Source organism: Primulina huaijiensis, chromosome 8 (genome assembly GCF_012295235.1).
Source record: "Primulina huaijiensis isolate GDHJ02 chromosome 8, ASM1229523v2, whole genome shotgun sequence".
Lineage (NCBI taxonomy): Eukaryota > Viridiplantae > Streptophyta > Magnoliopsida > Lamiales > Gesneriaceae > Primulina > Primulina huaijiensis.
In genome coordinates, this window is record NC_133313.1 from 3802199 (window position 1) to 3827944 (window position 25746).

At 35.5% G+C, this 25746-nt stretch overlaps 1 pseudogene; it reads left to right on the plus strand.

Annotated features, from left to right (window-relative positions):
• The first annotated feature begins 10342 nt into the window (after positions 1–10342).
• LOC140982937 (probable methyltransferase PMT5) lies at positions 10343–25718 on the plus strand (annotated as a pseudogene).
• The last annotated feature ends 28 nt before the right edge of the window (positions 25719–25746 follow it).

A 25746-nucleotide genomic window follows, 5' to 3' on the forward strand; every position in this document is an offset into this window, starting at 1 on the left:
GAAAGAGTATTTGCGCGCTGCGAAAAGCCATTTTTGTTGTAGTGTTGCTTCGGCTAATAGTACAAGTTGAACATTGAAGAAAAAATTAATCCAACTATTTAAGGGCAAGATTCAAGACTGAAGACATGACTCAAAGCTTTCATAATCTACTTTTTATCAACATTTCGAGCATACTTATTGTTGAATGCAATAATTGTCCCTACTTGGTAGAGCGATCGAACCGTGATGCTTGAGCTGCTGTGCGATTTAAAAAATTTGAGTTGTACAATTACCACTAGCTATAGCTTTTGGTAAGCGGCAAGCGCTCGGTCCTACAATTGGTATCAGAGCCAAGGTCACGAGTTCGATTCCCATTGATTGCAAGGAATGCAATTATTGGGAGGGAGATTGTTGAGTGCAATAATTGTCTCTGCTGGGTAGAGCGATCGAACCGTGATTCTTGAGCTGCTGTATAGTTTAAAAAATTTGAGTTGCATCATTACCACTAGCTATAGCTTTTGGTAAAGCGGCAAGCGCTCGGTCCTACATTTATCTTCCTATCATCAAGCTGCTCAAACTAGCACAAACATATTTCAATATTTGGTCATCAAAGATAGCTTTATGCCATTCTATTAACTCAAGTTGTTCAATGTATCTATTAGACAGCCATGTTTCGTTGTTTGAACTTAGGTTTCAAGAAAACGTTTTTTGTGTTCTTTGTTGAAGAGTATATTAGGGGTTTCAGTATAGACAGTAGATAAACTCTAGCCGAAGTGGGTTGTTACAAAATTTTAAAGTCAACCACCTCATACTAATCTTTTGCTCGCCATTGAGTAAAATATATTATAAGACACAACAGAACAAAACAAAACAAAAATCAACTCATTGGTGAGTTCATATTTTATAACATATATATAATCATGAAATTTTGTAAGACCTAAAATCATAGTTATGAAATCTTTTAATTAAATTTTTAAGATAAATAAAAAATCATAAAATTTTATTGGTTAATAGAACTGAAAGTAACAATAATTTATTTTAATACATAAAAATTAATTTTTTATTAACTTCTTAAATAGAAATTGATTTTTTAATTCTTTATCTAGAACTTTGTATAAGTTAATCAATTTATCTGTTGTACTTGAATTAATACACTACATATGTGTTATATATAGTGTATTAATTCAAGTATAACGTTACTTATATAATATGTTATTAAAAATTTACGAAGATATATAGCCATAAAAAACATTTTAATGTACTTATCATATATTTTCAGGTATAATAATTTTTTGTTTTTCATACGGAAAATTTACTGAATTCTATAAAAATAAAATTGTAAAATCTTCTAAAGTAAATTCACAACCGTTCAAAAAATAGTGAAATTTCATGGAAGTCAATATTTATTGAAAAAAAATTCATTAAATCTCGACTCCACAAAATTTTATCATCGAAAAAAAGTCATTAAATTTCTGTAATAAATACAGAATTAATAAAGTCTATAACAAAACTCCAAACAAAAGACAATGAAAAGTGTACGTAGCAGCACATTTTTAGTGGTTGTCTTGTCTTCTTCGACACTTGATAATTCCTAGTAATCTTCTTCCTCAACATTGATCTTGTTGCGGACTTTGCAGGCTACCCAATTCTTCATGGGTGTAGAGGAAAAGGAAAAAGAAAAGAAAATAATATAATTAGAACAAATTCATGTATTCATACGTACGAAGTCAGAAATACTTAAAAAAAGTATCTAAAATTCTTCATTTATATGTAATCGCTACACGTTTAACGCGAATTTAACTTAACATTGAAATAGATTATATACATAAAAAGTTTATGAGTAGGTCTTTTGTGAGACGCTCTCACGAATCTTTATCTGTGAGACGGGTCAACCTTACCGATATTCACAATAAAAAGTAATACTCTTAGTATAAAAAGTAATACTTTTTCATGGATGACCCAAATAAGAGATCCGTCTCACAAAATACGACCCGTGAGACCGTCTCACATAATTTTTTGCGAAAGTTTATAGACACGCACTGTGTGCACATGAGTACTAGTTTATCGATCGATACTGTACACACAAGTTTAAGATAAGGAGAAAGTAGTACAAATAAAGCTGAAATACTCACTCTTTTATTTCTGTTTATTAGAGTCATACTAGGAGTGCACCGATATTCAGCGATCTTCCAATTGGTTTCTTCTCCATTGGGATAACTTCCATTGTAGAAAACAAATTTGTTCTTGAATCCAATAATGTTAATTCCTTCAAAAATTGCAACATTTTCTTTGTATCTTTTCCAGTAGCCACTCGGTGTAGCCATGATTGAATCATCTTCTTTGGTACTTTCTGTGAAAAAGTAGGCTTCGTTTTCCACGTATTCAAAGTAATCTGGAAAAAAAAATATTGTGTTAAAAGATTGAAATAATCGCGTAACTTAGCTTATAACAGAACAATTAATGTACATAATGTAGAATAAAAAATTTGGTTGACTTTATTTTTTATATTATTTGTCAAGAAAATTTAAAATATTGATTTGAAGATTTTGGAGATAAGGAGATAATTGAAGAAGATAATTGTTTGAATATGTTTTATGTTGTATTGAAGATATTAAATGATATTATCTTGAAAGATATAAGACAATATTTGAAAAGATAATGTATATCTTGAATGTGATGGATTATTCTATATGAAGGAGTGTTCATTCATTTTTTAAGATTGCGAGGGTGGCTATGTGTGTCAAGGGAGGTCGATGTGCTTTCATTGTTTGTTAATTGTTTCTTGTTGCTTTTACGCACTATATTCATTCAGACATTCTTCGAAAGAAAAAGGTGAGTTCCTAAATGGGTAAGTTGCCAATCACTGGACTATGTAATGTACTTAATCGGTTGGGAGAGAACAATATTTTTTTGTATAAAGCGTATTTTATGTTTTGAGATTGTCAGGTTAGTTGGATGCAAAATTAACAAGCCAAAAGAAATTTTTTTATTCTTTGTCGCAACATTTGTCGAGATAAGCTACTGACAGTTCCAAGTTATTATTCAATTTTTAGAACTTTTCAACTGCTGGTGTACACATATTTTGAGCCTCATGATTCATTGATCGGGAGAAGAGGATAGAGTTATCAGGAGAAAACAATCCGCAGTATTGAAAAGAGTTCGATCAAGGCTGAGTTGAAGACGAGTGATGCTCCCCTGAAGTCTATTAAATTTTTTCGTCATGGAGACGTCACAATTTTATTATTTTATTAAGTGAGACAATCGTGAGTAAAATGAGAAAAAAATCGGATCAACAAACTTTATTCGTCGAAGCCAACTTATTGCACTAAGACTAGATTTTGATCAATTAGAAGAACAACCACCTATATAAGCCGCCAATTTATAAAACCGATTTTGCTTTTCTGCTCACTAGAAGAACAAACTCTTTATGGTTCGTACATAATTAGTTTCTTACAGAATAAGGAGATATTTTATTCGTCTAGGCTTTAAAACTAATGCATACTGATACTTGATTGGTCATACCTTCGGGAGGCCCCGATCATGGGTATCAGATAATCTCGGGTCATGGATCAGGATACATCAACAAAAGCTACAAGAAAAGACATAATTTAGAAAATCTGGAAACAAACTTACTCAAGGGGAGTTGGTCGGGATCGGATTTGTACACATCAAGATCCATGATAGCATCAAGAGGTAGCTTGTTGCCCATTACCTTCGGAATCAAGTAATATTCTATTAACTGGTGCTCCGTCGGGCTGAACCGGAACCCGGTTGGCAGTTGGATCTTTGAAGTCGATGAAGAGTTCGAGTTCATCGGGAGAGACGAATTGTACAAAATTTGTTGAACTAATAATAATGCTGGTTTGCCACTGCCTGTGGTGTACAAGGTAGTATATATACAAGTGAAACATGTCTTGCGCGTGTGCCGTACTTCCTATGAAATCTGTAAGAGTTTTGCAGAATAACTATTTCGACGAGGATTTTTTTTTTTTTAAAAAAATACATAAATATAATTTTTATGATATAAAGTTTTGTGTTCCTATTCGTAAAATATAATTATCAGAATTTATTTATTCTGCCTACATAATAATAACTTATTTATTGGGCTTGTGACTCTTGATATAATAATTTTTTTTAAAAGAAAGAATTAATTGATTAAAATAGATGAAAATACAAAATATTAGATATTGCGCGATATTGTCGCAACTTCTATATGAGTGTGGATGATCAGATTTGATCGGAATCTAATTAACCAGTCTTCTATTTTGAATTCAATATAATATTAGATGCATTAAGAATATTATTATCCAGAATATATTATTTGATATGGAAATATTTAATATCTCAGATAAGTGCATCGATAATTTGAATTAGAGTAGGATTTTTATTGGTCAAGCTGTAAATTCTATAAATCCTAGTAGTCGTGTATGTATTGGGTACTTGTATAATTTTGTTTTTTTTTTTGTACTTGTATAATTTTGTTTTTTTTTTTTAAAAAAAATTGGTTGGTTTTATATTATAAAAATAAGGTAATATTATAATTATAAACTTTTATAAGGTAAATTTGGTAAAATATCAAGATGTATAAAGGTAAATTTGGTACTGAATTCAAATATGTAATATCAGGGTGCGGTTTGAGCGATTTTTTTTCCCAGTAAATTCAATCGAATTGTCATCTACGGTTCGGTTCAAAATTTTCGTAGTTTGTGGGTTTTTTTAAATTAAAATTTAATGTATAGTTTCGGTAAGCTTATCCGTTTTTTAAAGCTAAAAAAGTGGAAACAAAAAAGACAATAAGTTGTGAAATTTCAACATAAAATTAAGCAAGTAGGTCTCTTGTGAGACGGTTTCACGAATCTTTATTTGTGAGACGGGTCAATCATATCGATATTTACAATAAAAAGTAATACTCTTAGCATAAAAAGTAATACTTCTTCATTGATGACCCAAATAAGAGATCTGTCTCACAAAATACGACTCGTGATACTGTTTCACACAAGTTTTTGTCAAATTAAGCAATATGGGTGAATAATAAATACGGAAACTATTAATTTTATTAAAAAAATAACATCTTCGAAAGAAAAAAAATATAACAACATAAAAAAATTTGTTAAAAGGTCGATGAATACCTAAGGTTATGATTAGTACGTTGGAATAGAATAATGTATGAATGTAACCAACTGTAGAATGAAATAAGAATGATAATTGAATGATTGTTCTATTCAATTCCAATGATTGGTAACGGAAAAAATGTGAAAGAAATGAAATAAAATTATTTTTGATAATAAAATATTTTTTAACTAAAAATTCAATATAATAGCAACTCAAAAAATATTTTACTATTATTATTTATAAAAACTATTGATACTTTATTAATTATTATAAAATTGATGTTATCATATAACTAATAATACATTAATACTGTTAATTTTAATATCATTATTTTATTTATTAAAATAACTATCATTTAATAAAATATAATAATAATAATTATTTTTTATTTTATTTATTTTTATTATATATTTATATATTATTATTATTATTATCATGATTATTAACTTATTATTTTATTTATTTTAACTATTAATATTAGTATCATTGTCAAATAATCATCATTTTATATTATTTAATAATTGTTATTTAGCATTAATAATATTATTATTTTGATAATTATATTACGATTATTATTTTAGGTACCATTATTTTATTATTATTTTGATAATTATATTACGATTATTATGTTAGGTACCATTATTTTTATAATAGTAATATAATAATTATTTTTATTTTTCTTGTTATATTATTTTAAAACTAAAATTATTATAAATAATAATCATAAAATGTATTTTTAATTATTAATTATTGCCATAAAGATATAGATTTAAATAATTTAAACTAAATACAGAGCGATTTTACAATACCCCAAATAATAATATGAGATTAATAGTCATTATTGGACCAAATCAAAGTTGAAAGCAAAATGTGTAGTAAAAGAAAATAGGGATTTTGACCACAAAAGTGTACGCTTTGACTAAACAATTTAAAACAATACATATACAATATCATCCAAATTTCCCTGAATGAGAAAGAGAAGGAATAAAGAACCCATTTTCCCAAATCTCACTTCCTTTAACCATTCTCGTCACCACTGTAGCAGCTGTCGTAGAATCATCATAACTTCTCCGTCCGATGTCGAAACTCAAAATTTTTTGAAAGGTTGTGTTCCTAACATCCTAGAATTCGATTTAAGTCATAAATCGTAATTTTGAACAAGGATTCAAATGGATCAAATCTGCTGTTTTTCAGCTAATTTCTGCGCAGCTTCTTGTCCGATTCGGTGAGATTTTGGCTTAAATTTCTCGGTGACATAATGGTATATAATAAGAATTTGTAGCTATGACCTAAATAGAACTTGTAGTGGTTTGTGTTACCAGGGCCGATCCTAATAATATTTGGGCCTGAGTCTAACTTTTAAAAAGAGACATTTGAATCATAATGTGTGTTCATTTTTTTTAGTTCCATAGCAATTTTTCAAATTAAATCAATACGTTAAAGACAATATATCTAAATGAATAAAAATATCAAACATGTGCAAAATGATCACTAAAAAACAACCCGCATAACAGGTTTAGAGCTAAAAATACTAATCAAGTCAGTATAACCAAGTTGTTCAGTAATTTCTTTCTCAATCGATAACATAGCTAATCCATTCAATATTTCTTGTGACATGGTTGATCGGAGAAAAGTTTTGATGAGCTTTAACTTTGAGAAACTTCGCTCTGCATCTTGAGCCACTTTTCGATTTAGATTTGATATGGCCGATGTCACCTTGATTTGTTGGATGTAGAGGCTATAGTTGAGTTGGCATAGTGTATGCGGAGGTCCCTGCTATGGCCTGAACACTCTCTATAGGCGCACCATAGTTCTGGGATTGTAGAACACAACACCCTACTTTGAGCGGATGAGTCGGTGGATATTGCTGGGGGATTTTCTTCTCTTAGGTACCCTATGACCAGATGATTCACTTGATCTTGAGATTTTTTTATAGCCGCAGCTTCTGATCATGCATTGCATTATATTTTATCTTTATGGATTTCATATGAACTAATTGTTATTTTAATTATCATATGTTATTGATTGTATCATACTGGGTTTATACTCACCGGCATGTCGGCTACCTTTTGTTTTCATGTGCTTGACGGTAGGTGAGGCGAGTGTAAAACCCGGGATTTTGTAATATCGTGATCATATCAGGTTAATATCAGGTTAATTATTTAATGGTGTAATCTTGGATATTAATATTTAAATAATTCAGAATATAAGCTTTGTTTTAAGGTTATCTAAGTTGTGTAGATAATTTTATCGTGTACAGAATTATGAAGCTCGAAATCAAGATAGTATTATTTAAACTTGAAAATTTGGTAGGACTAAATTTATCTCAATCTAGGGAATTAAAGAAGGAATTTTGAAAATAAGCAGATAAATGTCTAAGATTTAGGTTGATATTGAGATATCGGGATAAAAGATCAAATAAGAGATAATAAAATCCCTAGAATTCGAAATCTAACAATATACACCATGAGATTTTCGAAAATCAGGTGGAAAAAAAGAAGGAGATTTCGAATATCTACCTAGATCACGGATATATCAAGATTTTAGATTTGATTCACAGTTCAGACGCACTATCACGATAGCAGCCAACTCCTATAAATAGAAGGGCCCTAGTTTTCGAAAATCACACCTTAGAACATACACAAAATTTCGAAAATTCTTCCCCTAGTCTCCTTAGGATTTTCGAGCACAGCGAAGCGCTGCCGCCGAAGAGGAATTTTCGAAAATTCCTGTGCAAGCAACCCTAATTATTTACGTAATTTTTGCATCAAGAATTTAAGGTAAGTGGGCAAATTTTAAAGTTTTAAATTTTTGGGTTATGTGTTTTTCTTTTAAAGAAAAAGAAATGCGGTCGAACACCGTCTACGTTTTTTTTAAATCTTGTTACGTTTTTGTGAGGACACTGTGAGGATTCCCTGAAAATGGGTGGAATTCCAACATATGGCCCTTAACAGTGGGATAGAACTGTTTTACGGCCTCGCCCCCTTAGAGGATTAAAACTTAGGGACTGACGTCAGTAAACCATGAAAGGTGAAAAATTGCAGTGTTAAAAATTATGAAAAGCATGCTGTAAATATATGTTATTTCGAAAATATGAAATTTTTATGTGGTGTTCGATAATTCCCCCATTTACTGAGTATTCCCAAAATACTCACCCCTTACAACCTTTCCCAGATAAATCCGAAGAACAGGTAGAAGAAGAAGAATCGGAACAGTTTTGGGGATGGTGATTAGTAGACATGATTATTTTTTTTTGAATTCTAGAAATTTAAAATTTTAGGTTAGACGTTTCCGCAAATTTATTTTATTTCAGTTGTAAAGACAGTTGTTTTTTTTTGAGAAATTATGAATAATATACTGGTTTTCGGTTTATACTATGCTACGAGGCTGGTTGTTTCAATTGTGTGATTGTTAAACAACGCCGGTGTCGAATCCCGAGTTTCGGGGCGTGACACGAGGCTTGGGATGCTAGAGTCTAGTTTCAGGCGATGAGATACAAGTTAGAGTGAGATTCTCGGGTTTTAGGAGCTATTTGATGATACTTGGATTATTTTGACTGACTAGTTTATTTTGGCATGCTAAAAATTATATTTCAAACATTTGGGATTTGTAAATTATTTTGTCAATGTTTATGCCGGTCTATGAAGCACAGGTTATGTGTTTTACTCAATCGTTTGTTTTGTTAAAACTATCTTTGTTTTTTTGGAAAAAAACAAAACAATCAAATTACTATAAATAGTTTGAAAATTACAAAGGACTAAAAGTGTAAATACGAATAAGTATGGGTGGAGCAACGATTAGTCCATTTTCATAAGAATCGTTTCTTCTCAAATATAGAGAATTTACGCTAGAAAAAGTTGCAGCTCTCTCGTCTCTCTCCAAATGTCAATGCCGAATCGAAATACTCTCGTAAATTTCCCATGTTATACAGCGAATTCACACGTCAAAAAGGTTTTTTTGGCTATGATGCGATCCGGGTGAAATGGACGAGCTGGGTAAGGAGCTCCAACGGATCTGCTATCAAGATAATGAAGGAAATAAGAGCAAGGGAGAGTATATCTGTGATGAAGATATATCTCTGTAATATGGCTCCAGCTGTAACCTGCACACAAGGAGATGAACTCGTGAATGGGCACCGGAGGGGAGTACGGCATGGCCACTCCGATGATGCGATCCGGATGAAATGGACAAGCTGGGTAAGGAGCTCCAACGGATCTGCTATCAAGATAATGAAGAAAATAAGAGCAAGGGAGAGTATATCTGTGATGAACATATATATCTGTAATATGGCTCCAGCTGTAACCTGCACACAAGGAGATGAACTCGTGAATGGGCACCGGAGGGGAGTACGGCATGGCCACTCCGATGATGCGATCCGGATGAAATGGACGAGCTGGGTAAGGAGCTCCAACGGATCTACTAACAAAATAATGAAGGAAATAAGAGCAAGGGAGAGTATATCTGTGATGAACATATATCTCTGTAATATGGCTCCAGCTGTAACCTGCACACAAGGAGATGAACTCGTGAATGGGCGCCGGAGGGGAGTCCGGCGTGGCCACTCCGATGATGCGATCTGGGTGAAATGGATGAGTTGGGTAAGGAGCTCCAACGGATCTGCTATCAAGATAATGAAGGAAATAAGAGCAGGAGAGAGTATATCTGTGATGAAGATATATCTCTGTAATATGGCTCCAGCTGTAACCTCCACACAAGGAGATGAACTCGTGAATGGGCGCCGGAGGGGAGTCCGGCGTGGCCATTCCGATGCTTAAGTCAGTGAATGACTCAACAAAAGACCAATATAACCAAGTGATGGTTGTGATATTGGTGTGAATGAATGAATGTAAATGTAAAGGGAGAACCTGGTATTTATAGTAGAAGAAGTAATGATGACCTCGTTCTTCGTGCTGCACACTAATTATAGTAGGGCGGCTACATTCTGACATGTCAAATCATACACTAGTCACATCCCGCCTGTCTGAGTTTGTCAACCACTTGGATTAGTGTCAGAGATAGGACGGTCGCCCACATCCAATTCTGCTAGTGTACTCGAGTGCGGTGCTCATATCGAGGTGGCCAAGTTAGAATGCCTACCGGGGGCTTATATAAGAGCCCGGGGAGTAGAGCCCGGTTTGCACCTGCTCGGCTTCAGAAGAATCCATCCTGCAGATTGACCCTGATTTGAGAATCCATCTGATATCCCAGGTCATCCATGACCCGGGCTCTTACAGGGGTATCATCAGGCTATTTTATATTTTTGTTGCTTTATGTTTTGTGAGAATGCTGATTTTGTTGTTGTAATGTATGGTGGATCTGATGCAAGTGAAGGATCTGAGTGAATTTCTGGGGAAAGTTTTTTGGGATTTGATTGTGTCGAGAAGTGGTTCTGTTGATTTTTCTTAGCCCTGACTACGCAATCATGAAGGTTTGATTTGTGTTTTCAGACGGAATTGTGGAGGTAATGTGATTTCCGTGTGGCAGTTCATATGCGCAAGTATAAGTTTGAGTGGGAGGTTTTTGTGATCTGAGTTTGATTGTCTTAGCCGAGGAGTGGATCATTGTGCTTCAATTTTTTTGATATTTGATTACTTGAACTATGCAATGTGACCGAGAAATTGGTTATTCTTTGGTTAGAGGATGCTTGTGTGGGATTTTTTCCGATTCTAGCTGAGATACTTTGGAGTCTTGATCACTTTATGCATGAAAGATTGTGTCTGTTGATACGCACGGCTGTTGGAATTTTTTGACGTTGTCGTAGGAGTTCAGAGGGTGACTTTTGCATGTGTTTGAAGATTATTTCCGAGTTTGGACATGAGAAGCTTTTGGTGCAATAAACTTCATTTGATTTTCAACTCTAGTCTACCGGTCAACTGGTTGCTTTTGTGCCTAGTTAGTGTCTTCGTTTTGATTGCACTTTTTGGATCTTCTTCGACTACGTTTGATTCCATGACTGCTTCTGCAAGACCTGAAAATTATTTGAACTATAGAAGATTGAAAGAGGGAGCATTGAGTGATTATTTCGATTTAAAAAACGTAGGGTTTGATACTATAAAGGATTTTAGTCTTTGTGGAAAGGAAAGAGAGAACTATGTGCCATGCTACAATTTTCTACTAGTTTGCTAGCTGGTTTTAAAGATGGGGATAAATTTGATCGTCCCTGTGAAGTACAACAGGATCAACAACATTGCTTGGTTCGACCCCCTAGAGATTATAAGATTCCTTTGAATTGGCCAAGTGGTAGGGATATTGTATGGACCGGGAATGTTAAGCTAAGTAAAGACCAATTCCTTTCATCTAGAAGCATGTCAAAAAGGTAGTTATTCTGAGCTTAGTTCGAAATTTTGGATTCAACCTTCTCAGTTTCGTTGGACTAATGGGAATATGCAACTTCTCCTGTAAATAAAATCCTATATTTTTCATATGTTCCATCATTGATGTACATTTGAACTTCTAAAGGTTAATGTTGTGGAAGAGAATCAAATTTCCTTTCACTCGGATGATGATATGATTGTTGATGGTGTCAAGGATTATTATCGCCAGATTGCTGAGATGATAGGATTGGGAAGTGATGCTGAATTCTGCGAATCTGGTGTAAGTTATCTCTACCAAGCCTATCATCTCTTCTTAATTCATAGTTTGGCCGACTACACCAGGTTTTCTTAAACTCAGGTTGTCTTTATTAGGAAAATCCAGAAAAGTTTAAAATTTGTGTTTTTTCCTTGTGAATTTTTTTTGCATTTTATCGTTAATCGTAAAAATATAAATTGCCATATACCTAATTTTTTGTTTGATGAATTTGCTTATGCTAAATTACAGGTGCGCAATGTGTTAGATATTCAATATTGGCTGTGGATTTGGTAGCTTTGACGCTCACTTGCTCTCGCTCAAGTTGATGGCCGTTTGTATAGCAGCTTATGAGTCAACCGGTAGCCAAGTTCAGCTAGCCCTTGAGAGAGGTCTACCGGCTATCATTGGAAGCTCGTCTCAAGACAGCTACCATTTCCATCGTTGTCATATGACATGGTTCACTGCACTCAGTGTGGCATCTCCTGGGATGACAAAGGTATTTTCTTTGTGTTTGCACCAAAAATAAAAATAGATCGATATTGTTTGGCATAAGGGTGATAGTCTTTCCTCTTTCTGTCAAGAGATTTTCAAGGCAATGCTTTGCTCCTTAGGATCATAGAGAATATTCTTATTTCTCTAAGAATGATTTCTTAAACTTAGCCCGTGGACAATGGACTTTATCAGACTTAGAGCCTTTTTACATTTTAGGAAAGTAAAATTGATATTTGGGTTCAATACGTATGCAAATCTATTGTCATTCTGATTTCCTGTTGCAGCTACCTCCATTTGATTTGATGTGGGTACTACACCCAGAAATTTGTATGAAATGTGTATGTCTTGGTGTCACGGAGCTATTTTATTTTTTTACTTTGATTATACACAAAATTCGTACTGTTGAAACAATTTCAGGTACCACAACTATCAGATGTCATTGCATGAGGTATTTATATGACAAATTTTTTCTATAAATAGAAATTTACTATTTCACGGAAAGTATTCTTTACATGTCACACACATCTTCAACTTGTCAAATTGGTTCTCTTTAGATCCTACTTGAACGTTTGTATTTTCTTATTCTCTCCGTTCTAATGGAAGTAAAATATTTTGCTGGGAAAATTTTTGTTGCTTCTTGAATACTGATAACTTGGCAATGAATGAGATCTAAGTTCATGCTAAATAGTCTAGGTTAAATAAAAAAGATAAAGTCCAAACTGGTGGACGTAAATTGAACTTTACGATCAAGATTTTACCTACGACTGGAATAAGCGGCAGATAGGTGTATCATCTAAGAAAAAAATAACTTTGTCTGTACATTCATTTTAACACCAAATTGACATCTGCTGGATTTGTATTTGATGTGTATACCAAACTACAAGGCAAGTTAGTTTTTTATGCTTTCTAAGCTTTCTAGGTACTGTGAAAGAGGATAATCTTGTACTTAAGTTTTTTGACATAATGCGATTGATTTAAATTATTCAGTTGTTATTTCTTGTACTTATTACGAGTTTGTGTATCAGATGGAATCTTTCTAATCGAAGCTGACAGAGTACCCAGGCCTGGAGGATACTTTGTTTTAACATCACCCACAAGCAGACATCAAGGAAGTTATGTAGGCACAAAGAAAGGCAGCATTGCAACTCCTTTTGAAGTATTCACACAAAAACTATGCTGGAATCTTTTAGCAGAGCAAGAGGAGACTTTCATCTGGCAGAAAACTGCAGATGCTCAATGCTATATTTCTAGGTGAGGCTAGTTTGTTACGCTTATCCTTTGCCTGATATTTCCTTTATTTTGGTTTAATTCCCTGCCTAGCCTGCTTTCATTTTTCAGTTTACTTTATATCCCTTTTCCCTCCTCAGTTTTACCATCATGCATCTTTCATTTATCCATGATTTCCTTTCTGTTCTAATTTTAGGAAGCAGGGCAGTACCCCACTTTGTAATGCAGAGGATGTCCAATCGTATTATAGACCACTTGCGCAGTGTATAAGTGGGAGGGCAAGCAAGCATTGGATCTCAATTCAGAAGAAATCATCTGGTTCATTAACCTCTGATCAGCTGGGAAGTCTATGGTAAGTAATGTTAGTTCAACGACATACATGTGTTGCACTGGTATATCGGTTTATGTTTATCTTTTGTCCACGGCCAACATGCTGAACCCTGCTCTCTTTGGTTTGCAAACAAAGTCAATTTGTCATGTTGTTCAATTTTTACAGGAATTAATCCTGAAGATTTCTTTGAAGAATCGGAGTTCTGGAGATCATCATTGAGAAATTGTTGGTCATTGCTTTCTCCCTTGATTTTCTCTGACCACCCAAAGAGGCCAGGTGATGAAGACCCAATGCCTCCTTATAATATGGTTCGGAATGTGATGGACATGCATGTTCACTATGGAGGCTTTAATGTTGCGCTGTTGGAAGCTAGAAAGTCTGTGTGGGCGATGAATGTTGTGCCCGTAGGTGAACCTAATATACTTCCTATCGTTTTTTACCAAGGTTTTGCAGGTGTCTTACATAACTGGTAAGATGTTTGTTCGAAAGGTTCCTTACACTAGTTCACTGCTGTGTTTCTTGAGTAAAAATTGACTAAGAAGCTGCTGCTTGTTCTGGAAATCCTATTTCAGGTTTAAGTTTCTTTTGATGTCATGTTTCTAATATAGGATAATATAATCTACATTCTTATAGCAATGTTTTACTAGTATTTTACCTGGAATGGCTTATTGTTGAACACCCCAAATTTGGTGGAGATATTAGGATGTAAGGACATTAACCATCAATCATTAAGGTTCGTTTGGAGGTGGAGTGGTAATTTTGTAGTAGTACATCAAGCTTCTTTGAATAGTTTGAAACATAGTCTGATTTGGATAATGAACGTTTTGTTTCCACTCCACACAAGGGATGAGGGTGAGAGTTAAGTGTATCAGAATGTAGGTATTGTGCGTAGGTGTTGTAACACTCACGACAACTTGCAGCGGAAATTATATTTTAACACATAACTTAAATAATACTAATATGAGGGACGAGATATAAATCATGCACAAGTATAACATACTTGTGCGTTGCCTCAGGGCAAAATAATTCACTAGAAAACTTGTAAGTTTACAAAAACCAATACTAGTGAAAGAATAAAACAACTCCCTTAATAAAGCGAATATCAAATTGCATCCTAAAACTCTAACAAACCGTAAGACCAATTATACACAGGATGCATCAACTGAGAAGTAAAGAAAAACTTCAAAACTCAACACTCTAATCAAAACAGTGATCAGGTGTTGACTTCAGATGTTGTCAGCACTTCACAGCAACACTTGAAACAACAGCACGAGATTGCTCTGGTCTCGAAAACTCTTCGCGCACCACTTGTCTCTCCAAAAAACCTTTTTACGCTCTATGTATTCTTCGTTCTCTTCTAAGTCCCTTTTTAAAGATTAAGAGAGCAATTTCATTAGGAAAATAAAATCATATCTTAAAGATATTATCATATCAAAATATCATTAAGAAAAACTTCTTTTTCAAAACAATGATATCATATCTTAAAGATATTATCATAAAAAATAAATCTACACTAGATCATATCATTAAATCGAGATTATTCTCAATTCTAGAAACGCAACACATTAAAGATCTTAAACAAGGAAAATATATAAATTTAAAACGAAGATATATCAAGGAATAAAATTCCTTTCAATCTCCCCCTTTTTGCCTTTCTGGACGAAACAACCCAAAAATGGTTTTACGGCACAACTCCCTCTGAGTTAGCAAATCCGTGATCTGCATATGTTGCACCATAACATCGAAAAAGTTCATTAATCAGGAAAAAAACGAGAAAAACAGCAACGTCAATAAAATAAAACAAAAGCAACTACAGTCTTAAAACCATCAACTCAAAATCTCATTATCCTTCATTACTGCCAGCATTATCATCATCAGCCATTTTTGCTCCACTGGTTTCAGCTGTATCTACTCCCCTTTTTTGTCCAGAATGGACACTAACATCCAGCAGAAGCTCATAATCAGCCACTTGATTTTCATAATATGCAATGGTCTTCTTGGCATTTTCAATTTGTTGTCGACCATAGGCAATCTGAGCTTGAATATAGGAGATAGACAGTGTTACATAACCAGTAGGAGGGACATCTGTAGGATGCGGATCAGCAGTTTCAGGCACAGGCTCAGATGTTGTATCATCAGTGTTGCCAACATCCGTAGCAACACCGGTATTCAGCCAAGGCAGATCAATCCTTCTGTTGCCTTTGAAATAAGCAGGAGAAATCTTCAGAACATCTCCGACAGGACAAAGATCTTCATCAATATCCTTGATGAAACCTTGAGATTCCAAGATCCCATAAATCAGTGAAGGGAAAGGCAGCTTGGTTTTCTTGAAGTCTCCTTCAGCATATTGTAATGCTGTCTTGAACACTAGCTTCCCAAAGTTAAAGGCTCTTCCAGTCCCAATAGAAAACAACACCAGGGCCTGAGTTCTAGTCACAGTAGTAGAATTGGTTGAAGGTGTCCAATTCCAAATTGAGGTCTTGTGCAGCACAGAGAAAAAGGAAGTGAGATTGGCAGCACTCAACTTCTTGGGATGGTCAGGGAATACTTTGATCAGGCCTCCAGTGAGCACAGAGGTTATAGCATTTATGTCCGGGTTTTCTTCAACTTCCTCAACATCCGGAGTGTTGTAGAATTCATTGATCACAGAAGGTGTGAACTTGTAGATACGATTACGAACAAACACTCTCCCATACTTCACTGAATCCTCATCTCCAACACTACCCAGGAGATTGCAGTAGAATTCCAACACAACACGGCGGCAGTAGGGCATAGCAGTAGTGACAGTGGAGAACAACCTTCGGTTCTTCAAAAACTCAATTAAGTTGTATGTCCTATATGCGGCAACATCAATATTTTTCTCCTCAATCAACTCTCTCTCAATAAAAAGAGGCCACAATTCCAAAGCATCTTCAGAATAAAACTTGGTAGAGAAGGACTTACTTAGATCATAGTCAACAGAGTCAATGTTGTGCTCGGTGTTGTCCACATCCGCCTCAACACTTGCAGGAGTAGCAGCAACATCTTGAGATGACTCACTTTCTTCAGAGCCAATATCTTCAGATTCAGCATCATTTTGTTCCTTAGATTCAAAATCAGACACAGAGGATGAAGTGTAATTCTCAGAAGCTCCAGGTCGATTTTCCTCAAATTCCCTCATCATTTCCGGATCAGGTGTATCATCCTTAGAAATTTGTTTCTTGGCAGCCTTTTCTTCCTTAAGTTGAGCAAGAAACTCGGCCAGAGATTGTTCATCTTCTTCAGGCTCAGCAGGGAATCTTTCATCTGCAACATTTTGTGGTTCCGTGACGGGGTTTTGCTGTTGAACATCAGAAGTAGAACTGGGTTTCTTTGCAGCAACAGTTGGTTTGGGGCGAGCCACCAACTCAAAATCATCATCATCGGAGTCATCTCCAGATGAGAAATCAGGGTCCAGAAGATTTGAAGAGGTAGATGCTCGAGGCTTTTTGATTGGAACAAAGTCAGGATCAAACCCTGCTTGTCTCTTGGACCTTCGCGGCATAGGAGCGGGGGGAAAAGCTTTATTCAGGACGTCAAAGTCCGGTGGATTCTCAACGTTGATCTCGTTCCCAGATTCACCAGGGGCGATTATTTCCAGCGGAATTGGTTCTCCTGGCACAGCCACAATTTCCCGGCCCTCAACATTTGCTTCGGCGGTGGGTGTTGTGTCAGGTGACTCTCCACGCATGCTCGCAGCCATTTCACTCCTAATGTCGTGAGGATCGAAGCCAGCCATCTGCGAAATCAAGAACAAAAGAAGTAGAGTTGTTCGAAGAACACAGACAATCATGAGGAACAGAGATAGCTTATGAAAAAAAATGAATAATGAGGGCAGGAGAAATTTTAGAATGTGAGGGAAAATTAAAGACGGTAAAGTCATTCCTCATCCATTCCTAATTATTTAAACACAGCCCTCCAACGGTAACATTTTGTTAAGCCGCGACTTCATCACCTTACCAAACCAGTTTTTACTCTCACCCAACGGTAACTTTTCTGAAACAGTGCAATCATCATTTCAAGAAATCAGTCAGGATAAAACACCACGTCGAATTGTCCCCACAAACGGTTAGAGATCAAGATATTTCAAAATTAAGTTGGTTAGGTTTTCCTTCGTATTTCATGAATTAAAAACTGATAGCCCACTGGACTTGATGAATTTACATAACATCAGAATGAATGACTTATATTTATGCCTAAAATATGATCAAAAATGAAATACACACGCATGTGATCAAACTGTGATCTGTCTGTACTTAAGTGTTGGCAACACCTCCTGGCAACACTCACAATCATTTTTAATTCAGACATGGTAGCTCCCACTCTAGAAGAACGGTCTTCATTGGACTCCTCTAGGTAGCTTTTTCCATCTGTATTTTGACTTAGAAGTGGTAGCTCCCACTCTAGAAGAACGGTCTTCATTGGACTCCTCTAGGTCGCTTTTTCCATTTTCTTCTAAACATTTTTTTGTTCTATTCTTCTCCTCCTTTCTATTTTTCACCTTATTGATCAGGATTTTTCCAAGTCATTTTTCACATTGGACAAGGTCATGTGACACACCAACATCCTCAACTACTTAATGACTTAGATTGAGCATAATCCACACTTTAGAAAATTTTTGTGAGAAAATTTGATTCTCAACTGAGAGCACACCATTCAGTATCCTTCACTTGTACAGACTTCACACAAAACAGGATGAATGCAATATGTCTAGTATCCTAAATAAATAAGATGCACATGCATGCTGAGTGTTGTCCGCAGGTGTTGTAACACCCAGGACAACATCCGTGAGTGATCATTGTGCACACAAGCTGAGAGACTTCCTAAGATTGGAAAATCTCTCAAAATCTAGTGGTTTTGTAAAAATATCAGCCAGTTGATTCTCAGTTCCAACAAATTCCATTCGAATTATACCCTTCTCAACCAAATCTCGAATAAAATGATGTCTAATGTCTATGTGTTTTGTTCGAGAGTGTTGCACTGGATTTTTTGAAATATCAATTGCACTTGAATTGTCACAGTACACAATTAAGGTGTCACTGTTGAATCCATAATCTTTAATCATTTGATTCATCCACAAAAGTTGTGAGCAACAACTAGCAGCTGCAACATATTCAGATTCAGCAGTGGACAGAGACACACAATTTTGCTTTCTACTATACCATGACACCAAATTGTTACCAAGATAAAAACATCCACCAGTGGTACTTTTTCTATCATCTAAGTTTCCAGCCCAGTCAGCATCACTAAAACCCACTAAATTGGTGTTTGTTTCTTTGGTGTACCACAAACCTAAGTCAACTGTCCCAGCTATATATCTCAAAATTCTTTTGACAGCTTTTAAATGAGTGACTTTAGGATCAGCCTAGTACCTGGCACACAAACATACACTAAACATGATATCGGGGCGACTTGCACTCAAGTAAAGAAGACTGGCTATGATGCTGCGATACTGGGTGTTGTCAACACCTGTGGCAACATCGTCTTTAGACAATTTTTCAGTCGACCCTATTGGAGTTTTCATGTGTTTAGTGTTCTCGGCAGAAAATTTCTTTATCAAATTCTTAGCATACTTGGATTGACACAGAAAAATACCATCATGCATTTGTTTAATTTGCAATTCAAGAAAGAAACTTAATTCTCCTACCATGCTCATTTCAAATGTGGTAGACATGCATTTAACGAAATCATTAACATGCTTTTGAGAAGAAGCACCAAAAATGATGTCATCAACATAAATTTGACACACAAGAATATCATGCTTCGGCCTTTGAATAAAAAGGGTTTTATCAACCTCACCTCGTTTGAAGCCTAAGTCAAGCAGATATTCAGTAAGCCTACCATACCATGCTCGTGGAGCTTGTTTCAGTCCATAAAGTGCCTTCTTCAACTTGTAAACATGGTCTGGGTGGTGTGGATCTTCAAATCCTTTCGGTTGGCTTATATAAGCTTCCTCATTCAAAATGCCGTTCAAAAATGCACTTTTCACATCCATTTGATATAGTTTTATGTCCATGTGACAAGCAATGGCAAGTAAAAGTATGACTGATTCAGTTCGGGCAACATGGGCAAATGTCCTATCAAAATCAATTCCTTCAATTTGTGTATACCCTTGAGCAACTAGCCTTGCTTTATTTCTCAAAACAATTCCAGATTCATCAGTTTTGTTCTTAAAAATCCACTTGGTTTCAATAACATTCACATTGTCAGGTCTAGGAACCAAATCCCACACATCATTCCTAACGAATTGTTCAAGTTCCTCATGCATCACATTGACCTAAAATTCATCTTTTAAGGCTTCATTTATATTTTTGGGTTCAATGAGTGAAACAAAACAAGAATGACTTACTTGAGAGTACACAGAAGTCATGCATACTAGACCAATCATTTTTCGATAATCCACTTTCTCCTTCCTTCTAGTTTGCATTCCTTCAAATGCTCCTCCAATGATCTGAGATGATGGATGATTTTTCTGAATTTTACTGGAAATATCATTCCCTTCATTGGTTACATCATCATCATTTACAGCATTCTCTCCCGGTTCATTAGTTGATTCTGCCAGTGCAGGTGTTGTCGCAGGTGTTACAACATCGGGTACAACATCTGTTTTAGGCAGTGTCTCACTTACGTTCAGTAGCCCATCAACATCATCCTCGATTGTTTTTCCTGTTAAGTATGCAAGATCATCAAAAACAACGTTAATAGATTCCATAGTCGTTCTTGTTCTAAGGTTATACATGCGATATGCACGACTATTGGATGAATAACCAAGGAATAAACACTTATCACTTTTTGAATCAAACTTTGCAAGATGATCTCGGTCATTTAAAACATAACAGACACACCCAAAAACATGGAAGTACTTTAGGTTTGGCCTTTTTCCCATTATAATTTCATAGGATGTCATAGTAGAACCACTCCTTATGTACACACGATTTGAAATATGACATGCTGTATTTTGGGCCTCGGCCCAAAATCGTTTTGAAATATTCTTTGAACTCAACATGACCCTAGCCATTTCTTGCAGTGTCATGTTCTTCCTTTCGGCTATTCCATTTTGTTGAGGAGTTTTAGGGGCAGAAAATTCATGAGTTATTCCTCTTTTTTCACAGAATGATGTAAAGTGTGAATTTTCAAATTCTTTACCATGGTCGGTCCTTATTTTACCAACCCTCAAATCATGTAGATTAGTAATCTTAGCATGTAATTTCTTAAAAGCAACAAATGTGTCGGATTTTTCTCTAAGAAGACTTACCCATGTAAAACGAGAGAAATCATCCACACAAACAAATGAATACTGCTTACCTCCAAGGCTTTCCACTTCCATTGGACCCATAAGATCCATGTGTACAAGTTCAAGACACCGTGTTGTCCCAAAGTGTTGTAACATTTGATGGGAAACACGTGTTTGCTTACCCTTTTGACATGCACCACAAACATAGGGAATTCCAGAGGATAAATTAGGCATACCTCTCATAGCATCGTACTTACCAAGATTCTTTAATGTCTTGAAGTTTGCATGACCCAGTTTTTGATGCCACAAATTTAATTCACTCATCTTTGAATGATTGCACACAAGGTCCTCTCCAAGTTGATAACAGTTGTCCGCAGACCTTGTACCTATCAAAATACAAGTATTAGTGTTATCAAAAACTTCACAATTGTCTTTATCAAACTTAACATGTAAACCATCATCACAAAGTTGACTTATGCTTTTTAAGTTTGAATTAAGTCCCTCGAAATGAAGCACATTGTGTAGGTTGGGCAAACCATCAACGTTCAAGGTCTCTTTGCCAGCAATTCTTCCTTTAGCACCACCACCATATGTCACATGACCATTCCTAAGTTCAACATAGTCAACCAAGTGGTCTTTAGAACCTGTCATGCGGCGTGAACAGCCACTGTCAAAGTACCATATTCCTGCAATGTTAGTCTTTAATGAAGTATAGATAACAGAATATTGAATATTAGTCTTTGGCACCCAAACCTTTTTTACCAATGGTTTCCTATTGGCAGTGTTGCGCTGGGTGTTGTACAACACCTGAGGCAACACCTGTTCAGATTCCCATCTCTTGTAGTCATCTCTCAGTTTAAAACAGTAGGGTTTGATATGTCCGGGTCTAAAACAGTAGTGGCAGATAAAGTGGCGTTTCCTGGACTTGGGCTTCTTGGTAGATATTGGCCTTTTTGATGAAACACTTTTTTCAGTGTGTGTAGCATTCGAGACTTCAGCACTTCCTTTGACAAAGACAGTTGGTTTTCTTTTAGTATTGGAAGATTCTCCAGTTTCAAGCAGGTTATTTATATAACCAAGTCCAGCTTTGTCATTCTTTCTAATCATCAAGAGTGAATCAAGTTTGGATGAACTTGAATTAAGTTTAGCAAGAATTTGAGTTGCTTCTTTAAGTTCCTCCTTGATTTTGCATAATTCCAGGTCTTTCTTGCTTAAGATTACTTCAAGTCGTGACACATTTGACTTCAGCACAGTATTCTCGTTGGAGAGAATTGCATTCACTTTATTTCTTTTGATCCAGTCTTCATACAATTCTCCATACATTGTCTGCACACTTTCCAGAGTGACTTCATCATCATCTACTTCTTGAGTTTCAGACTGACTTGATTCACCAAGGGTTGTAGAGTTAAGACACACTGAATTTGAGGGGATGTTGCGTCCAGGTATTGCAACACCTGTGGCAACACCCAAAGGATTGATTTGCATTAAACGTTTCTCCTTGATCACAGCAGACAACGATGTGTAATTATCAGATTCATTTGATCCTTGATCATCATCGGACTCTTCATCACTCAAAGTGACAGCCATACTTTTGTTTCTCCGCAGTCGATTGGCACACTCATTGGCATAGTGTCCAAATCCAGAACACTCTCTACATTGCACTGAATCCAAATTTCTGACATTAGATTGGATTTGTAGTTCATTCCTTGGTCGGAACTATCCCTTCATAGGAGTAAACTTTTGAGCTTTTTCAGAGGTGGTGATATTGGGCAACACGGATTTTTGTCCAATTTTCTTTTTCTCTCTCATTTTCTTCAAGTAATCACCAAATTTCTTAGTAATTAGAGAGATAGAATCTTCTCCTAAATCAGACTCATTCACCTCTTTAGATATTTGAAGAATTTCATCATAAGAGTCGGTTGAAACTTCAAGAGCTATTGTCTTCCCTTTATCCTTCCTTTGTAAATCAAGATTCATCTCAAATGTTCTGAGAGAACTCATTAATTCATCCAGGTTGATTGTTGAAGTGTCTTTAGATTCTTCAATTGCACAAACTTTGACATTAAATTTCTCAGGAAGAGATCTTAATACTTTGTTCACCAATCTTTCATTGGACATGGGATCTCCAAGGCTGTGAGCTTCATTAGAAAGTTGTCTCAAACGGCTATCGTACTCAAGAATAGACTCCTTGTCCTCCATTCTCAAGCTTTCAAATTTTGATGCCACCATCCTTAGCCTAGTTTTGCGCACACTCTCGGATCCTTCACAATGTTTCTGAAGTATATCCCAAGCTTCTTTGGCACAGACACAATTGGTGATTAGATTGAACATCCTTGTGTCAACAGACGAGAATATAGCATTGAGAGCCTTGGAATTAAAATTTGAAGTTTGCACTTCATCGATTGTCCATGTACTTTCAGGTTTGAGCCGAGTGTCTCCATCAGCATCTTCAATTTTTGGTGGACTCCAACCATCAAGTACACGTTGTCAAGCTCTTTCTTCAATAGATTTAATAAATACCCTCATCTTAACTTTCCACAATGCATAGTTTGATCCATCCAACACGGGAGGTCTAAAAACGGTGTTTGTTGATGCTTCCATAAGCCCCCCCCCTTTTTTTTTTTTACCTGTGAAAGCAAAACAAAACAGGATCTCACTTAGTAGCGTCAAGTGTTGGCTCTGATACCAATTGAATGTTTTGTTTCCACAGTGTTTATGTGATGAGGGTGAGAGTTAAGTGTATCAGAATGTAGGTATTGTGCGTAGGTGTTGTAACACTCACGACAACTTGCAGCGGAAATTATATTTTAACACATAACTTAAATAATACTAATATGAGCGACGAGATATAAATCATGCACAAGTATAAAATACTTGTGCGTTGCCTCAGGGCAAAATAATTCACTAGAAAACTTGTAAATTTACAAAAACCAATACTAGTGAAAGAATAAAACAACTCTCTTAATAAGGCGAATATCAAATTGCATCCTAAAACTCTAACAAACCGTAAGACCAATTATACACAGGATGCATCAACTGAGAAGTAAAGAAAAACTTCAAAACTCAACACTCTAATCAAAACAGTGATTAGGTGTTGACTTCAGATGTTGTCAGCACTTCACGGCAACACTTGAAACAATAGCACGAGATTGCTCCGGTCTCGAAAACTCTTCGCGCACCACTTGTCTCTCCAAAAAACTTTTTTACGCTCTATGTATTCTTCGTTCTCTTCTAAGTCCCTTTTTAAAGATTAAGAGAGCAATTTCATTAGGAAAATAAAATCATATCTTAAAGATATTATCATATCAAAATATCATTAAGAAAAACTTCTTTTTCAAAACAATGATATCATATCTTAAAGATATTATCATAAAAAATAAATCTACACTAGATCATATCATTAAATCGAGATTATTCTCAATTCTAGAAAGCCAAAACATTAAAGATCTTAAACAAGGAAAATATATAAATTTAAAAGGAAAATATATCAAGGAATAAAATTCCTTTCAGATAACAGTCTTAATTCCAATTTCACGGTCGAGAAGTTTATCCTCTATAAGCCAATATGCAAACCGTGTCTACAAAGCATAAAATATTCTCTACTCAGTCACTTTTCTATGTGACTTATCTTGTTTTCCTGCACTATTTCTTGAATTTTCTAAAGCCATTTCCATGGAGTGTTGAGAAAACAGTTCTTGCAATGCAGGTGTTAACCTTTCCCTACCTACCCTCGGACATATGACTTGCTTCACGCGAAGGGACTACTTTCACACCTTGCTACAGAACAGTGCAGTATGGTCGATTTAATTTTTGAAATGGATCGCATTCTCCGGCCAGAGGTAAATGGTCAATGACCCATAGTGTAGATGCTCTAAAGTTCATAATTATTCGATGACTTTCTGCATCTTATCCTGTTTAAAGTACAGATCTCATGCACATATTTCTGTATCTGCTCTTGATACTAGCATTCTCAAATTATATGCATAACTGTGTGCAGGGATGGGTTATCGTATCTGATAAGGTTGGTCCTATTGAGAGTGCACGTACCATTGTTACACAGCTTCGCTGGGAAGCTCGGGTTATTGATCTTCAGAATGGAAGTGACCAACGGCTACTAGTATGCCAAAAACCATTTCTGAGAAAATGATCTCTTACAGAAGCTCTCACATCCCTGAGACAATCCAATCCTCTCGAAATCTTGTAATTCTCACGTCTTGGATTATCGAACAGATGAATGATTCGAAAAAATCTGTGGGGGGCTTACAGGGCAAGTATGGCTAGCTGTTTTTCTCGAAATGATAAAAATTTCTAATGCCATCTCTAGGTTTTCTAAAAGTATTAAATTATTCCCTTGTCTGTGTAAGTATTGATGCAATGCTATCACCCAAGTGACATTCTATAATTACATCAATCAGGACAACACGACTGCTGGTTAAGGTTTCAACACAGCCATGATGGTTTTCCACGAGAAACCTGTCCTTGCGAATTCGATGGTCTCGAAAATTTTGAAGGTTGTATATTTATAGAGGTATGTTTGGTGCAGAGGATCTCCAGTTCAAAGAAAAGAGGATCACTCCAAATTAGTTCAAAGCAGTTCTAAATCCTATTCTTTTTTTCCTTTCTTTTTTTTTTTTAAATTCTATTTGATTATTTATGTGATCGAATCGTGTTTGCTTGCTTTTGAACAACTGATCCATTCTGCTGTAATTGATACAAAAGCCACAAAATGTAAAAAGTAAGAACTGAATATAAGACAACTCAAGTATATGAACGTAACTCCTGA